The following is a 13,080-nucleotide window of genomic DNA, read 5'->3' on the forward strand; positions in this document are numbered from 1 at the left end:
TTAAGCCCTATCCCTACGGTAAACTAGAATCGGATTTTTCCATCCCTCCTTCTTATTGCTAACCTTGTGGCCATCCTTCCCCAAAGAGGCTACTATGGATTCTATTTCCACTGCTAGATCCACCACCATCTCTGATTTGGGATCTTCTTCTGTTACTGGTGTTGATCACATCTTTGGATTAATCCCTAATCTTCTCCTCATTAGGAGAATTTCAGTGACATACAAATCAGAGGGCAAAATCCCAAAAGTTTTGTGGTTGAAGAAGGAGACAAGCCTAGGCACTATGAAGAAGAAACTACCCCGCCAGCTGAAGTGGGAGAGCCACTAGCTAGTGGACTTTTTGACTTGCATTGGGCTGGCTGCTAAAGCCATCCTGAAAATCACCGTGAAGAGGATGGCAATCCCCACCCCGATCCAGGTGAGTAGGAAGCTCTTTCCCGTGCTGGCAGGGCTTGATGACCCAGACAAGGATAGCAAAGGCAGTGAGAGAAGAGAGGAGGAAGAAGATCCTGGATGTAGTAGGGTCAGCTGGGTGTGTGATCTAGCCACGTTCACGTTCACACAGGCTCCAGAGTCCCGTGTGGAGCTTAAGGCACTGCACCCAGGGCATCAGGGAGATGCAGAGGAGCAACCGAGTGCAGAAAGTTCAGATATAAAGGCTATAAAGAAATGAGTCTTAATACTTCAACGAGAGGCAACATATAGTTTGTGTCTACAGAACATTTTTGTCAGTCCAGGATGGTTTCAAGAAAGTGTATAATGCACATGCACAGTAATTGTGGTCTTCAAACATCCTGACATTTGCTCTGTAAGAACACAAGTGTTGCTGATATTGTGATCACATGATCACACAACTGATAAGGTTCAATCACAGGGTAACAGAGGGGAATGAGGGAGCAATTCTGGTGCAGTGTACAGAATGCAACTGAGAGTGTGTGCATATGTCCTAGCCACCCTTGGGAATCAGTTTGCTTCTGATAATTTGGAAACAAGTTGAGAAACCACAAGAACACATTGGGCTTTGTCAGAGTTTGATGTAATCAAGCCATATGAATATATACGAATATATACAAATATGATCAAACTATACCAACACCAAAACCATTGTGTACGTGATCGCGATGGTTTCAGATCACTGCAGAAACAATTCTATAATGCTTCAACCAGAGGCAACATATAGTGTGTGTCTACAGATGTCATGTTTGTCACAGATGAAAGGTTTTTTTATAACAATTTGACAATTAATGCTTAAGGAGCCATTAAATCATTTTTAGCATTGTAAGCCATTGTTGTGAACCCCTAATGGGTTCAAGAACTAGTGAATGACCAGGTTCTGCCTACAGTATTTCCCTAAGTATTTCTAACACCATCAAAACTGGTAAAGCACTCACCAGTGAGTTGACTCCCTTCCCCCAGCCCTATAGAATCTCAATGGGACAGTGCCAGTGAAGGGAGTGTCCTGGCTGTGTATGCTCTTTAGTTCCAGCTTCCACTTTGTCCAAGAATTCTGTGTGGTCCAGGAACCCCTCCAGCTTACCACCTGCTGCTGGCTTCCCAGCACCTCCCTGCTTGGCGCTACTGGGACAATGCCTCTGCTGTCATCTTTGGGTCTGCTTGGCTTCCTGGAAGGGGAATGTAACAAGACACACTTCCTTCCAATGCAGTGTGTGTGTGTGCGCGCACGCACAACTATCTCTGTCCAAGCTCCCAGTACAGGTTTGTGACAAATACTCCTTTATATTTGTATGTGTTATCAAGTTTGCAATAACAAGTTTATGGTTAAATTATGGATCTCAATTGAAGAAATTCAATTTAATAAACATTTATTAAGTACCTACTATGTGCTAGACATCTGGCCAGGAAGGAATGAGAATGTTCTCTGCATACCAAAAGGAAGCACCAGCCAAAGGAAAGAAGGGATATTAGGAGTTAAAATGGGATTGGAGACCTTAGGAAGGAGGGTCTTAGCCTAAGTAAGGTTCATAGCCCCCCGATGAGCCTTCAGGGGTTATATAACACAAGAGAGGTTGAGAACATCTGACTTAGAGCCTATCTAGACCAAACTCCTTATTTTACAAGTAAGGAAACAGTGGCCCAGAATAGAAAAGTGACTTGCTGGAGGTCACACAAAAGGTCCTCCAACCTGAGCCAACATGCTTCCACTTTACCTTCCAAGGAGCCACATGACTCCAGAAATGGAAACAGACAGGAGAGTGGGACCGAGTTCCCCTGGCCAGTGGGGTGGGGTGGCTGTGAGGGAGAAAGAAAAAGGATATTCATTGGTTAAAAAAAACAAAAACAAGCCAGTGGCCACATGAGAAAGAAGAGGCTCTTGAAAGGCTTGCTAGCTACTCTCATTCCAGAGCCACTCTAAAGCCGAGTGACGGTGACATAAAAGTGGCTTTTAATTATCTGTCCTGGAAAAATTAGTGATCAAAGGGTATGAAGAGGAAGTTTTCAAAAGAAGAAATGCAAGTTATCAACCCTGGGCGAATCCTGTCACTTCTCCGGGCCTCAGTCTCCTCCTCTGTAAAATGAGACCCCGGAGGCCTGCCCCTTCAGCTCTGAATCTGAGACTGTGATCTTGTGATACACAAAGTGCTCCAAGTCATTAATAAAGAGAGAAATGCAAATTCAAACAATGCTGTGGCTCCACCTCATGAAAACAGCAAAAATGGCAGACGACAGAAAGGGCCATCATCAAAGAGCTTTGGGAGGACGGGCACACCAGGGCATCATGGGTGGTGCTATGAATGGGTGGAGCAACTTGGAACTATACCCAAAGCAAATTCAACTGTGCGTGTCTGGTGACCCAAAGATACCACTTCTAGGCAGATGTCCCAATGAGACAAAGAAGGGGAAAGGCCCCATATACACAAAACTATTTCTGTCAGCACTTTTTGTTGTAGCAAAAAACTAGAAACAAAGAAAGTGCCCAACAAATGGGGAATGGCCAAGCAAATAGTGGTGTGTGAATGTAATGGCATATATTTGTGATTTTACTGGGAAGACTTGTATGAACTGATGCAGAGGGAAGTGAGCAGAGGCAGGAGAACAGTGTGTACAGTGATTAAAATAATACAAAGAAAAACAGCTTGGAAGGACTCTAGATAATGCAGTGACCAAGAGTGGCCTCAGAAAATAAACGAGGCAGCTCATTTCCCACCTCTTGGCAGAGAGATGATAAATTAGAGGTGCAGGATGTTTGAATTTGAGAAGGAGGAGGAGGATGAGAAGGAAGAGGAGGAGGATCTAAAAAAAAAAACAACTACGGAATTAAAGAGCACAGTTTTATACAGAATCCTCTTTTTCTCTTCTTCCTATATGGAAATCTTCATGTTGATCGATATTTGTCAACTTCATAATTTTAAAAAGGAAATTTTTAAAAGATAGTGAATGGCCCTAGTATTTCCCAAAGGCAACTGGAGGCTGAGTTCATGGATATCTGGTCCTTATTCCATGCACCCCAAGCAGAGTTCTGGGTCATAATCCTCAAGAGGTTTTTGGTTCTCTGGAAGAAAGACAAAACAGAATCGGGTATCACGAGTGAAGCTGTTAGGCTTGTTCTGTGTTTTTACTCTTCTGTCCACAAGAGGGCAGCAAAGCCGCATCTCTGCATCTCAGGCTTTCAATTGTATAACTCCTCCAAAAGGGAGACCAATTAATCGCTAGCATTTCTATGGTGCTCTTAAGGTTTTTACTAAGCACCTTCCTCTCAACAACCCTAGGAGGTCAATAGTGCAGAGACCACTCCCATTTACAATTAAAGTAACAGCAACAGCAAAGCGATGAGCACCTAGGCAGTAGCAGCCTTAATGGACGCTCAGAGAGCCAGGAAGTGGACTGGAACCGATTTAAAGATCGACGATGTTAGTGAAACACAGACCCGTCGGCCTGAAGTAGCTGTGGAACGATGAACACTCCTCAACAAAACAAAGCAGAGAGGAGGAGGGCTGATCGACCATCTCGGAGCACAGAAGAAAGAGGTCGATCGCTTACAGAAGTCTTGCTGGAACAAGCAAACGCTGCCACCGTGAGCAAGAAGAGGGTGGCAACGGGTACTTGCCTTGGTGTCCTGCTAAATGTTTAACAACCGGCTTCTCAGTTCGAGATGCATTGTCAACATTTTTCCATCCGTTTCTTAACTGTAGACAAAACAACAAATCAAGCTCTGACCTGTAGCATTTGTTGATTTCTGAGGCATAAATCTTCAAAGTGAAAATATGACGATTGGCACTGGCCGGTGGAGTGGGCGCTAACATTCCCCTGCATGCTGATGGATTTGTCAAATAAAACCAAAAGAGATTTATCTCCAAAGGGAGTCTAAGAAACAGGCAAGAACCAGGAGTGGAATCCAAAGGCCCTTGGTGGGTGACAGCCACAGGAGCTCATCTGTCATGAGGACTTGTAGATGGAAACTGATCTCCCACCCGGCATCTGCCACCCTCGATTTCTTCCTCAATGTGTCTGGATGCTTCATCAAGGCTGACTTGCCCATTCCTGGGGGACTAAGCCTAGAAGTGTCCCCAGGCTCTGTTCTGGGCCCTCTTTTCCAACTACACTATCTTTTCTGGTGACAGCATTACCTCCCATGGCTTCAGTGATCGTTTCTAATGCTGAACATTCCCAGATCTGTATACTGAGCCCCAGAGTCTCTTGACCTGCAAGTTCATTCATACTGCTTATTGGATGTCTCACAATGGATATGCTGTAGGCATCTCAAATTCAACATGTCCAAAATGGAACTCGTCTTCTTTTGCCCCAAACCCTCTCTTCTTCCCAACTTTCCATTTACTGTTGAGAGCAACATCATCCTCCCAGCTATGAAAGTTTGAAGCCTCAAGATCACCCCTAACGCTTCCCTTACACTCACCCCACAGACCCGTCTGTGGCCATGCAGGAGCTCCCTTCTCTCTCCTCACACTGGGACTATCCTTGTCCAAGCCCTGGACTATGGCAGGAGCCTCCCAAGTCCTTTCCCTGCCTCAGGTCTCTGTCTATTCCAAACCATCATCCACTCAGCTGTCGAAAGTGACCTTGCTAAAACACAAGCCTCACCATGTTGCCCTCCCCTCAATAAGTTGCAATAGGACCTATTATTTCCAGAAGCAAATACAAACTCTTCTGCCTGGCATCCAGAGCCCTTTGCAGCCTGGTCCCTCCCTATCTTTGCCCTCTCCTTCTGCTGTATTCCCTCCCAGATTTAGCGATCCCATGACATGGACCTCTTTGCTTCTTCTCAAACAGGACGCTCCACCTCCTCTCTTGGCTTTTGTCCTGACTCTCCTCCATGCCTGGAATGCTCTGCCATCTTATTCCCAGTTCTTTGTTTTCTGGGCCTCCTTCAAGACAACTTAAATCCCCTCTTTCTGTAGTTACCTTCCATCTAATCTGGATATATCTGGTATGTAAATGTTGATGTTGTCTCCCCCTTTAGACTGTGAGCTCCTTGATGAAAGTTTTTCCTTTCCTGGTGCCCCCAGTGCTAAAAAAAAAAAATACCTGACTGCCCAAGTCCCAGGAAAGGAAAATGACTTGCCCAAGGTCACACATTAAATAAGAGGCAGAACTGGAGATAGACCCAAAGTCTCCGGGCTCCCATTTATCCAGTTTTCCACTATGTCATGCCATTGCCCAGTTGAATGTAGCTTAACTAGAAGTTTGGGGAAAGAACTCCTGAGTCAAGAGAGCAGGAGATCAGGAGCTGCCCAAGGAGGAAATTCCCTACAGATGGAACAAGGAGAAAAATACTGTGGGTGGTAGAGAACAAAAGTACACACTCTAGACAGACATGGATAAAAGGAGATTGTCACTAGAGGAGGAAGAAGCAGCTTCAGGGAATATGGCCCCTGTCAGCAGAGAAGACAATTGGACCATGGGAGCAAGGGGAGGCAGACCTCAAGAACCCAGCTGACCAAAGCAGCCAGGAGGGATCCCATACCCAGGAAAAGTTGCGGCAGGAGTCTATGAAGGAAGTGAGAATTTCCAGCCCCTGTAGCATCAGGCACTGTGAGATGCCTTTGCCCCACGTATCCTGAACCTATGTCTCGCTACCATTGTACGCTAAGTTTGAGCCCACTCTTCCCATAGATGCTATGTATATTTTTGGGAGACTATGCCCCAGGTTAATGGGGAAAATGTCATGTAACGACTGTTCTTTCTGTGTTAAAACAACACATAAATTTGAATAAATGTCTTTACTAGAGCTTGTTAAGTCTGCTAGTTTATTGTTAATGGGAAGCACTCCAGTAAGAGCTCTTGGGCTAGAGTCAGAGTACAGCCCTCCTCCTGCTTTCAGCAGTATTACCCCTGAACCATGAAGATTCTGTCCTCCGAGAAGAATTACTCCTTGACTGAAATTCAAGTAGTAACACAGAATGGGTACTGTACATATATGTACCTGTCTCTCCTGAGAGAATATAAATTCCTTGAAAGCAAGGATTATTTTGTCTTTTCTTTGTATCCTCAGCACCTAACTCAGTGTCTGGAATATTTAGTTGTTTCAGTCACGTCCCCATTTGGGGTTTTCTTGGCAAAGACACTGAAGTGGTTTGCTACTTCCTTCTCCAGCTCATTTTACAGATGAGGAAACTGAGGCAAACGGAGTTAAGGGACTTGCCCACAGTCACACAGCTAGTAAGTGTCTGAGGGCAGATTTAAACTTCCTGACTCCTGGGCCAGCACTCCACGCGCTATGCTGCCACCCAGCGCCCTACCTAGAACATGTTAGGGATGTAACAGATGCTTATTGCTTAACTGATTCTCCTCTTTCCCCAAATACAGCTTTAAAAAAATCTTTCAACTGCCATTAGCTCTCCACCACAGCATCTTCTTACGGCTCATGACCCACACACCTATCTTCGTTTCCCTTTACTTGCCGAACATCTTAAAATCCCAGTTGGTCAGTGAGTCCCTGCGCACACAGGCTCGTCGGCCTCCACAAACCACCCACTCCCGCTCCCTGTTGCAGATGATGGCACATCTAGGTGTCCGGCCTCCATTTGGCCTCTATGCTTCGGCTCCACGTTGGCATCCTGCCAGCCGCCCAAACTCAAAAGCTCCCAGATGGAATTCACTAACTCCCCTTCTTCCAAGCTTGTGCATCTCTGATGAGGGCGCCTATTTATTCCCAGTCCCTCGGATTTATGACCGGAGTCATTTTTGACTCCTCCCTCTCCCTAGCCCCACCCGTAGCAAAGGACATAAAAAAGAAAATAATATGGAACAAAAAGAGAAAATTCAGTTGTAGATTGTGATTTTATATGCCAAACCTGTATTTTATCCTAGGGTACTAGGGAGCCGCAGAAAGTTTTTGAGCAGGGAAGTGACATAGAGCTGTGCCCTAGGAAAATGATTTTGGCAGCTGCGTGGGCGATGGACTGGAGAGGAGACACACCAGTTAGGAATTATAAAAGCCCATTTGGGAGGTGGGAATTTGGACTAGGATGTAGCTGTGGAAGTGAAGGGAAGGAGGTGAAAGTAAGATACAAAAATAGTGGCAGCAAGATTTGGCAAATGACTGGAAGTGAGGAGAGTCTCCTGAGAAGGCAGAAGGAATTCTGGGCCCCTCCCCCCCAGTAGAAATAGGGAGGACTCAAGGAGGGGGCAGGGTGGGCAAGGGAAGAGAGATGAGGGTTCTGTTCTGGACGTGTCGGCTACAAGATGTCAACGGAACATACACGTACACAGCTGGCGCAGGAGAAAGAGCAGGGCCGGAGAGAGGATCATTGAAGCCATGGGGGCAGAGGAGGTCATCGTGGGAGAAAATGTGGAGAGACGAAGAAGGAGAACCAGGACAGAGACTGGGAGGATGGCCACACAGAAAGCTGAAAAGAAGCAGTTGCATGGGAAAGGGAAGAAAGAGAGAGACAGAGACAGAGACAGAGAGAGACACAGAGAGACAGAGAGAGAGAGAGAGAGAGAGAGAGAGAGAGAGAGAGGGAGACACAGAGAGACAGAGAGCGGGAGGGAGGGAGACAGACAGAGATAGAGACAGACAGAGACTGACAGAGAGACAGGGATGGAGAGAGATAGACAGAGATAGAGAGAGAGAGGAGAAAAAGACAGAAGAGAGGAGGGGGGGAAGAGAGGAAAGAGGGAAGAGAAAAGAGGAGAGGAGAGACAGAGTGAGAAAAACACAGAGACACAGAGACACACAGAGGGAGGGAGGAGGGAGGGGGAGAGGGGGGGGGATGTGAGAGCCAGGGGAGGAGGAAGAAAGGGTGGCCAGGGTCCAAAAGCCACCAAAAGGTCAAGTAGCATGAATTCTGAGAAAAGGCCACTGGGTTTAGCAACTCAGAGAGATGTGCAGCCACCTTTGGAAAGGACTTTTAGTCAAGTGGCTGGGTCAGAAGCCACATCGCAAAAGGTTGTGAAGTGAGTGGATGGGGAAGGGGTAGAAACTATGTGTGTAAATGGCTCAGCTGAGGAGTCTGGAAAAGAAAAGAAAGAGAGGTATAGTATGATAGACTGACCAAAGGTCTATTGACTTACCCAAAATCATACAATAGGAAGCGGCAGAGCCAGGGTTCAAACTCAAGTCCCCTTACTCCAAATCTGCCCCACTTTCCCACAACGCACCTCACTGGCACCCACTTAAGCTAACCCCTAACAATCAGCTGTGACTTGCTGAAGGAGTAAGGATATGCCTTCTACTTGGAGAGAGCTTAGTGAGGGCCAAACTCAGAGTCCAAAGACCTAAGTTCAAATCTTGCCTCAGACACTTACTTGCTATATGACTCTGAGTCTGTTTCTGCATGTGTTAAGTAAAGGTAACAGGACTTTCTGGTCCGTCACAAGATCATTCTTGGTCAACCCCTACATGTGAGCTACGATTATTAAGGATGGGTTTTGTGAGGCTGGGGATAGGCCCGCTGTCCCTTTTCTCTCCACCAGCAGGTAGATGGAAAAACCTCCAGAAAGGAAGAATGATTAGGGAGTGTAAGGAAGAAAGGCTAGGACCAGCATCAGGAGTGGGCCTGGGCCTAGGCCTGGGCCAAGACAAGCGTGGTTCATTCACGAGCTGCTCCCACTGAACACTCTCCATCCTGTGGCTCTATCCAAGGAGACGACAGTGTTGGCTTTCCTTCCTCTTTGCTGTAGACAGTTCAACAATTTGTTGATTTTTTTTTAAATGTCTGAACTTTATGGGTATTAGACATGCCATCCCCAAATATCAGTGCAGTAAAAAGAGTGCTGAATTTTGGAGTTAGAAAACCTAAGCAGCTAGGAGGTGCCACAGTGGATAGATTGCCAGGCCTGGAGTTAGGAAAACTCATCCTGAGTTCAAATCTGGCCTCAGACACTTATGAGGTGTGTGACCCTGACCAAGTCACTTAACCCTGTTTGCCTCAGTTTCCTCATCTATAAAATGAACTGGAGAAGGAAATGGCAAATCACTCCAGTATCTTTGCCAAGACAACTCCAAATGGGGTCATAAAGAGTCAGACAGGACTGAAAACTAACAACAACATTAAAATCTCAGCTCTGTTCATTTCTAGCTGTGTGACCTTGGGCAAGTCACTATCTCTCTGAGCCTTGGTTCCCTCATCTATAAAATGAAGGGTTGGATTAGATGGTTACCACTGCCCCTTCCAGCTCCACTTCCATGATCCCACGATTCTCCTATCTTTTCCTTCCTTCCCCCTTTCCCCCTCCGCTCCCCTCTCCTTTGGTCCCACCCCAGACTGGACTGGACTGAATTTGAGTCCAGCAAGTGGCGATAACTGACGGGAGCCTGGGAAGCACCCAGGAGCACAGAAAGCCTTGTTTCATGGGCTGGCTTGGCCCTCGCAGTCAACCTGAACTTTTCCCAGGGCAGGCTTGCCACACCTGTGCCCAGACCTTGCCCGGGTCAAGGGTGGCAGGAGTGTTTGCCAATGTGCTCGAGTGGCTGAGCTTTATTCAAAACAACAAATGGGGAAATGGCCAATTTGGACCCAATTAAAGCTGGCGGAGTGGACTGATGCCATGCTGCTGACAGCCCAGCCTCGGTCCTGATCAGCTGACTCTTCACCCTTGCATCTAAAGGAAACATTCACCCTCTGCCTAGAAGCTCCAAGCCATTTTCCCTCATCAAAGAGATGGACCCACTCCCTTCTTTCCCCCTCTCCAATTCATCCTCTACACAGCTGCCAAGCTGACATTAACCTGTCCAGCCTCCGAGCTTTTGTCTAGGCAGGGTATGCCACTGGTATGCCACTCCTCAGCTCCACCTCCTCCGTGAGGCCTCCCTTGATCTCTGCAGTGGTTAGTGCCTTCTCCCTCTTGAAATGACTCTGCGTTGCTTTGCTGATAATCGAAAGGCATTTTGCTCCAGTGAAAACACAGCTGAAATGGTTGACCTAGGACCTGAGTTCAGATTTGAGGGACCTTGAGCAAGTCACTCCCCCTGTGTCTCTGTTTCCTCATCTGTAAAATGAAAGGGTTGAACTAGATGAGTACTGACATCCCCTCCAGCTCCGACTCCAAGATCACAAGGCTGTGACCTCATGATTCTCTTCTTCCTCCAGCGTCCCAGGTTGTTTGGTATCCCTAGTGGCTGGCCCAGCACCTGCCACACAGTAGGTGTTTAATACAGGCTTGCTGAATTGATGGGATAAGCTAAAGGATTTCCTTTCCTTCTCCTACCTGAAATTCTCTCCCACTGACAGGGAGGGGAGAGGGGGCAGGAGGCAGGGTCAACCCCTAGGATATACCCAGCTCTGCTCGGGCACAGGCCCTGCCCCCTCCTCATTCCACAGAGTCTTGGGTCCTTGTCACCTACATCTTACTCTGCCTAGCCTGGGGGCTTGCTGGGGGTCTGCTCAGGCTTCTCCCGGTTTCCCAAGATCCCTCCACAGGCCTCTTCTGGGCTCAGCCCTCCAAGACTAACGTAGCACATTCTTCCTGAGTGACCTCAGCCTGCATCTATCTGGCTTTCCTATCTGGTTTCCTGGGCCTCCCCAGCCACCCCAGCAGCTCATCTCCTCTTATCTGCAGCTAGCTCAGATATCACACCCTGCCTGTTTCATCATTCACAGCTGCCCAGCTTCCCCTCCCCGCCCCCCAAGCCCTTTCCCACCCTAGACATTCCAGATGCCTTGTAAACAGCAGGGGCGATTTACCAAGTGTGTACTTAAAAGGGGCAGGAGACCAAGCCAGAGAGAAAGCTATGCAGAGAAGAAGCCTGGAGCCCATCCCTGCTCCCTAGGCCAGGCCCGCCCCAAGCACCCAGGCTGCCCGGTCTCCCCAGGGTGGAAATACTTGTGATGAGCATTAAAATTCTCACCAATAACTCCAATTTGCACAAGTTGGATCCCTTGGGCAACCTGGGGAAGCCTACAGACCCCTCTCGGAATAATATTTTAAATGCATAAAACATAGTGAGATTATAACAGAAATCAATTCTTGCAAAATAACATTGTAATGTGTAATATAGTTAATATATTAATATAATTGCAATATAATATTGTAATGTGTAATTTTGAGATAAATAATATTTGAAGTTATGAAAAAAATTTTAATGTACGGACCCCAGGTTAAAAATTCTGGTAGTTTGCAAAACACTTTCCAGACAGTCTATCATTTGGTCCCACAACAGCCCTTTGAGGTTAATATTATCTCCTTTTTATAGATGAGGCTCAGATAGGAAAAAAAAATGACTTACCCAGAGTCATGCAGCTGGTAAGTATCTGAGGCAGCATTAGAAACCAGACCTTCTTCATTCTAAGCTCAATGTTCTAGCCGCTGCCTCACCCTGTTTCTATTTTTCCATCCAGCTGTTTCACATATGTCTCCCATCAGCATGCCCGAGTCTACAAGGTTTGTTCCCTCCCGCACAACAAGAAGATACACCCAAGAAAGCCCCAGAGAGCATCTGTCTAGCAGAGAAAGCCAAGGTTCCCTCCTCTCTGCCCGGCCAGCCAGGGGAAAGTCTAAGAAGCTGCCAGCCCAGGGGCCAGAGGAACAGCATGGGGCAGAGAGGCTGCCCGATGCCCTTGGATCAAGCGGGCAGTGCCAGGGCTGGAGGAGCCTCAGTGCTGAGCCCAGGGCTTTGAAGGGGGTGGTAGCTATGTCTTCAGGAGGCTTTTTCCTGTCCCTGACAACCCCCCAGCGCCACCCTTCATGTTCCCTCCAATTTACCCCACATGTATCTTGTTTCTTTACATGTCGCTTCCTCCATTAGTTTGGGAGCTCCTTGAGGGCAGGGACTGATTTGGCCTTTCTCTGTGTCCTCGACCCTTAGCACAGAGTAAAGACTTAATAAATGCTTATCGATCGATTGACTAGTAGAGTCAACTCACCTCAAGCATTTATGAAGCACCTACTATGTGTTGGGCACTGTTGGAGACTAAAGATACAAAGACAAAAAGGTAGCAGTCCCTGCCTTAATTTCATTTGAAAAAGTGAAACACTGGCATCTCCAATTGATAGCTGAATTAAAACAAAATCTTCCATGAGGCTTATTCACTGGGCCTCTGAATGTATAAGCTGCTATCTGAAGATCTAAACAGAATGGCCTCATGCACATGCTGGGGGACGCCGTAGCAGAAGGAGTTAACATGGTATACCCTCGATAAGATGGAATTCGGTTTGTTCTAAAACCAGCTCATCGTTGGGATCTTAGACCGACAACGTCATTAGGTTAGCTACATAACGGCCACAGTTATGAACACCGCAAATGTGCCTTTGATTATTTTCCCTGTCCTAATTGACATTCTATTCCTGGGTTTAACTTTCACACGAAACCTTACAATCTGCCGGATTTTCGAGAAATTTCCGTGGGAATTTCCCTAAGGAAATTAACAGCCCTGACTTTTTGGGTCAAACCAGGACACTTGGTTGTTAGATAAAAACCTCTGTCCTTCGAACAACTGTTTGAATGTTTTCTTATTAACTTATTGTTTCTGCAATAGGGGCGTGGCAATACCCAGGCCTGGAGATTCTGGCCACCTTTCTAAAAGTCCTGATCACAGCAAGGAGTGACCACAGTTCATCTGCACCAATATGTCATGTTAGGAGGGTAAACAAATACACAGTATATTAGTATGCAGCAGCCACCATTGAAACAAGAGACAAAGTGATGTCAGGGGTTGGGGG

At 46.8% G+C, this 13,080-nt stretch overlaps 1 pseudogene; it reads right to left on the reverse strand.

The window, feature by feature from the left end:
* LOC118855203 lies at window positions 1–7,755 on the reverse strand (annotated as a pseudogene).
* Between the last annotated feature and the right edge of the window lie 5,325 nt (window positions 7,756–13,080).

This window comes from Trichosurus vulpecula, chromosome 6, assembly GCF_011100635.1.
Source record: "Trichosurus vulpecula isolate mTriVul1 chromosome 6, mTriVul1.pri, whole genome shotgun sequence".
In the NCBI taxonomy this organism is placed as follows: domain Eukaryota; kingdom Metazoa; phylum Chordata; class Mammalia; order Diprotodontia; family Phalangeridae; genus Trichosurus; species Trichosurus vulpecula.